The following is a 6445-nucleotide window of genomic DNA, read 5'->3' on the forward strand; positions in this document are numbered from 1 at the left end:
GCAAGAAAACTTTGACTCACACATTCAAGAAACTTTTGTTTTCTTGATTGAGAACCCTTAACATATTTAATGCTCTCACGCACCTTCATAACAGATGAATCAATTTTTTTCAAACCTTCCTGCACAATAAGATTTATAATATGTGCACAACACATGATATGGAAAAACTGACCATTGTATAGAAGACCATTTTTCAAATTCAAATGGTTTCGTAGAAAATCAACATAAACAATATTTGCAGAAGCATTGTCTAAAGTGATGCTAAAAAGCTTGCTATCAAGTTTCCATTCAACCAAAAATTGATAAAGTTTCTTGAATAATGCAAGTCCATCATGTGGAGGTGGCATGAAAGCAAAATTTATTACTTTTTTCTGCAACCTCCAGTTATTATTAACAAAATGTGCAGTCAAGCAAATAAAACTATCTATGTTGATGGAAGACCATAGATCAGAAGTTAAAGATACTCTACCCTTACATCTACGTAGAAGGGCTTCGATTTGAATTTTTTCCTTATTAAACATCTTCTTGCAATCATTTCTTGTCGTATTTTTAGAAATAAACTGTAAATCATGCCGTAAGTAACGAAGTAATGTTCTTAAACCTTCCCACTCCACACACTAAAATGGTAAATCATGCTTGACTATACATGCAGTAAATAAGCAACGAAATTCTTCATAATCAAATTTATTTGCAATCATCGACATAGAAGTTCTTGAGTTACTTTGAAGTATAAGTTGACCAATATCTTGAGACTTTTTCTTATAGTTTTGCCAGTGGCGTCTTAAATTTCCTCTACCATGTTTACTATCACATAAGTATGTTGCACCATATTTCTTACATTTGCAACGATGTTTGCCATCATCTACAAGTGGCAACATTTCAAAATGACCCCATACCGTAGAAGTCAACTTTCTCTTCTTTCTATGAACACTTCCCTCAGTTGGAATGGGATTGTTCAACTCATCACTATCACATTCCACTTCATTATCAGCAGGAGCATGCACATGTTCATTATGCTCAGAAGGATTACTCGCAACAATTGTATTAGAATCCTGCATCTAAACATAAAAACACAAAATTGTACTCATAACATCAACAACATGCATCAACAACTCATAACACAAGCAATTAAGCAATTAGCATCAACAAACAACATGCATCAACAACTCATCACATTTCATAATATTCCATAATAACAGTTAGCAATTAGCATCAACAACAACCCATTCTCCATATTCCAATATTCCATAATAACATGAATACAGTTAATCAGTTATACAACATTACAGGCTTACAGCAACAGCAAGTCAGCAACCCGACAACTCCAAGAGCCCCAAGCGACCAAGCCGTAATCTTAACAGCAAGTCGTTATCTCAACAGCAAGAAAATTGGAAAACTGTAATAGTAAATCACTAAACGACACTCTAACTAACAGTATAACAGAAGGAAGAAGAAGAACTTATAAGAATAAAATGTGCAGCATACTCCAGAAAAGTCGGCCATGGCACATATAGTTATACACTTATACTCATAACTCATAAGGAAGAAGAAGAACTTATAAGAATAAAATGTGCAGCATACTCCAGAAAACCCATCAGGCCATCATAGTTTTGCTTTCGCACGACTAATGACTCACGCTGACCAAATTAGGGCAAATTGAAAGAACAAATCCTCCAAAAAAAATAGAAATCGAAACAACCGACCACCATCAAACCAACATTTCAAATAATTAAGAGTTATTCAATATATTACCAACCGTTGCAAGTCGCAACTGAGAAATGGAGAAAAGAAGAGGATTCAAGGAAGAATTTCGAAGCCAGATGTTTCAGAACTCAGAAGACCAGAAGAAGATATCAAGAAACCTCCATCAGCTCCTCCACGATTCATTGATTCCATGACTCCACCCCAAAGCCAGAGCGTGAGAGCGAGGAGAAAGAGAAATCGAGAAATGAAACCCTAGAACCCTCTCGAACAGGCGAACTCACGGGCTCCGCCAGTCAGCCGTGAATTTTATTAAAATGAGTAAACGACTAAACAAGTGCTTAGCGGGTTATTCGAGTCGACCCACGGGTTGTCGGGTTGACCCGAACCCGACCCGAATATATAAATGGGTCAAATCCTTAAAGCCGGACCCGACCCGTTTCTTTCACAGGTTGACCTGAACCCAGATTTTTTGGCTCGGGTTCAGGTCGGGTTAGCGGGTCGTGTCAGGAACTGACAGCCCTACCACGGTGCTTCTAAATTTTGAACGTTGCGGTGCTCGAGTGATAGAAATGGCACTAAGGCACTATACATTGTGAAGCCGTGATTCTTGAAGTCAGAGAACACGACATTGCCAAGCTGATCATTTTGCCATCATGGAGCTTGAAGTTAGAATACTTGGTGCTTCCATGTCCAATTGTGGCACCTTAGTGGTATGGAAGGTGGAGGTGCAATGTGGAATTATCGGATGTTACCATGCTACAAACTTGTGAGAATTTTTGTGCTATTTTTATTTTTCTTACATAAAAATAACTAAAATAATATATTTTCTCTAAAAATAAAGCATATAAAATATTATATAATTTACAGTTGTCAAATTCCCCATAGCTTAAACTATTCCTTATTCTCAAGCAAATAAAGATTTTATAATTCTAATTAAATGATTAACCAAAGTAAAAAATTGAAATTACTAAAATATAGGATAATACCTCACAGTTTAGAAGTAGTAGAAATGAATAAAATTATAAATATAGTTTTAAACTAATAATAATTATCCTAACCAGTCATTCTTATTATTGCTTGATTGGAATTTACTTGTTATGAATATATTTATTGAGTGCCGAATGTTGGCCATTAAAAGAGCAGCATAATACTAAGTTAAGTGTGGCTGAGATGAGGATGCTCAGGTGGATGAGTGGCTTTACCCTTAGAGATAGGATACGAAATGAGCATATACGTGAAAAGGGTTGAGTAGCTCCAGTAGAAGATAAGATTAGAGAAAGTCGCCTTAGATGTTTTGGTCACATAAAACATCGGCCTTGTGATGACCCGGTTAGGAGAGTAGAGGTGTTAGATTTGACTTATGTTAAGAAAGGTAGGGGTATACCTAAAAAGACTTGGTTAGAAAATATTAGGAATGACCTTTCTTTATTAGATTTAAACGAGAATTTGACTTTTAATAGGACACAATGGAGAAAAAGGATTCATGTAGCCGACCCCACGTAGTGGGATAAAGGCTTGATGTTGTTGTTGTTGTTGTTGTTGTTCTAATTTCATTGCTACATCCTCTAATAGATTTTTTTTAACTTCCAAATTGATTGCTTTGATTAAATTAATCCAGGAGGATAAGTTAATATAGGATTAAAACTAGATTGATTATGATTATTTCAATTTACTCCTTGATTGAATTGACCGAAATTTTATTGATTATTCCCTCCATTATTATTTAACCAATTAAAATTATAATTGTTCCTTCATCCTGGATTATATATATTGGAATAAGGATTATTTTATCATTCAATTAGATTAATATTTTTAATCCATTGCATATCATTATCTATAATTAAACTTTTGTCTTTCAATTGCACATATGATTTCTAATTAACCCCTATTGTACTCAATTTTTTAGATATTGCTGCAACTTATGCAATAAAGATATATAAAGCATCATTTTCATAAATTCCTGCCACTCATGATTCACTTTATCAGTAGGCCACTAAAAATTATTGGTAGCCATTTTCTCTATTAATCCATATGCTTCCTCAAATGACTTTGGCATTAATGAACCTCTAATTGTAACATGTATGATAGCTCTAAGTGATCCTACAAATACATTATAATATGTTTGAATTTCCAACCAATCAGGTAGAGCATGATGAGGGTACTTTGGAGCATTTTTTTGAAATCTCTCCCAACTTTCATAAATATTTTCTCCTTCAAACTGAGTAAAAGAAGTAATGCCATTCCTAAGTTTAGCAATCTTTGAAGGTGGGAAATACTTACCAAGAAATTTATGATCCTACTCATTCTATGTGGTTATATAGCCCGTGGGTATATAATTCAACCATATTTTAGCTTTATCCCTTAGAGAGCATAAAAATAATCTAAGTCTAATGTCATCACCACTAACACTATTATACTTAAATGTAGTACAAATTTTTAAGAAACTAGCTAAATATAAATTAGTATCTTCAGCAAGAGTTCCCCCAAACTAAAAACTTTGTACCATTTGAATGATGGTGGGCTTTAATTTAAAATGATTAGCTTAGATTACAGGTCTGTTTATACTTTGATGAATTCTGTCTATTAAACGCCTGCAAAATTCTTAAGAGGTCTAGAATGATCTTAGTCTAGAATTGGTTCTGCATTTTAAAAATCTTTTGGATTTTTCTTATTTTAGAAAATGTTCTCTCAATTTCAGGATCAAACAGTAAAGGTTCCTTTATATGAATTAAAAACATGCAACCATAAATATACAATCAAAAATTAAAATAAATAAAGTAGGTCTAATTATTTAATTAATTCAATAATATAGTTCATGATGTAAGAAAATAATTACTTCCTTGACAATAACTCAAAAAGGTTGATAGGGGCTGTAGAGTGAACTTAAGAATTGTATAAAAATTTTAGGGCTCTATCAATCCCTAAATAATGCTTAATTCTTTTTTGATATAAAAATGAAAATCCCCACTTAATATACACAAGTATACATGCTGAATTAAGAAATATAGTTATAGAGTAGAGTGTCAAACCCACAAGGAAGTATATTCACTTGAAATTAACTACTAATGTTTACTCTAATTATAATAATTATTCTACTAAATGAAAATGTTGGTATTGGAGATTCAATCACTAAATAAAACCAATAAAAGTTTATTGGATACAATATGAAATAAAATATTTATGGATTGATAAAAGTAATTGTTGTATCTTTTCTAATGAATCTCTTAAAATATATATGCGATTCAAAGAATATGAATCCCTAAATCTTTATCAAGCTTATAGGGGTTGAAAAGGATATCTACTGACCTCCTATAATTATATTATCTCTTAAGAACCTAGAATATTTTATATATTATGCCTAGGCATACAAACATACTATCTTAATGTTCCTAGCTATGCTTGCATTCCCCTGTCGAGGCTATACATTACACTAGATTTTAACTACATACATAACCACTCTGTGTATTAAATAAAGAACGAGTAATATTGAAAACATCATTTTCCATTTACTGAATAAGAGATTTTATTAGTACTCAACACACTCCTTATATCATCAATCCAAAATTAAAGAATATAGCCAGAAATGAAGTAAAGAGAAAACAAACTCATTTTTATTAAAACCATGAAAAGAAGAAGATTACAAGAGAATGATATCATCATATTAGATCAATGTATCTACTCTACTCTCCTTCTCTTGAACTTACAGAAATGCTTCACAAAAATATATGCCAAACATTCTTAAGAATGTATCAAACGCTTCATTTAATTCTTTTAGTGTCACTTTAAGAGAAATTAAAAGAAGTACTCTAAAATATATTGAAATTATATTTGTGACTAAACTCTGTTACAGAAAAAATTTAATTACTATTTATAGGAAAAACACAAGTAAAAACTGGCACTGTGGCACTTTAAAATGTGGCGTTGCAGCACCCTTTTGAAATGAACTAACATCTCAATGCTGAAACTTTTGTATGACTGGGTTGCTTGCTGACATGGATCAGTTATTTACTGTGTAGTATCATTTGCTTCACTAATACTTAATATCTCTTAGAAATTACAATGGTCATGCAGCGGTGCTACTGAATTATGCTGTGGCTTCTCGAGTGGCAAAAATGATGCTGAGGCTTTATACATTGTGATGCCTCAGTGCTTGAAGCCAGAAAACATAGTGTGCCAGCTAATCATTTTTCTTTTAAGGCTCTTAAAGTTAGAACATTTGATACTACCATGTCTAATTGGGGTGCCTCCGTGGTGTGGAAGGTAGCACTACGACATGAAATTGTCAGACATTGTAGCATTGTAGACTCCTTAGAATTTTTATGCTATTTTTTTATTTTTCCTTCACAAAATAGCTAAAATAACACATTTTCATTGAAAATAAAGCATATAAAATATTATCTAATTTACAACTATCACACATGAATAAATACATATTTCAAATCACCCAATAAAATATCAATTTTTCCTATCAATATACTAAATTTCTTTGTATTCTATAACATACCAAAAGTTACACTATAGAAAAATTTTCAATTTCTTTTAAATAAATAAAATAAAATCCAGTAACATTTGCCTAAATTACTCAGATTGAAAACTAAAGTAGGGGATAAAAGCCTTTCGTGATAACTAAATGTGGTTTATGGGAAAAGTAGGTTACATTTTTTATTGAAAAGGTGTCCACAAAGGATTATATTACCAAAGTTAAACAAAATGATTACCATAAATTATAAAAAGCACTTCA

General features: G+C 32.3%; 1 non-coding gene across 1 annotated transcript; it reads left to right on the plus strand.

Annotated features, from left to right (window-relative positions):
- Positions 1-3848: 3848 nt before the first annotated feature.
- Positions 3849-3955, plus strand: LOC114580609. The gene has a single exon (XR_003702074.1). It is a non-coding gene; the product is annotated as a small nucleolar RNA R71 (small nucleolar RNA).
- The last annotated feature ends 2490 nt before the right edge of the window (positions 3956-6445 follow it).

Source organism: Dendrobium catenatum, unplaced genomic scaffold, assembly GCF_001605985.2.
Source record: "Dendrobium catenatum unplaced genomic scaffold, ASM160598v2 fragScaff_scaffold_1118, whole genome shotgun sequence".
NCBI classification, from domain to species: Eukaryota; Viridiplantae; Streptophyta; class Magnoliopsida; order Asparagales; family Orchidaceae; genus Dendrobium; species Dendrobium catenatum.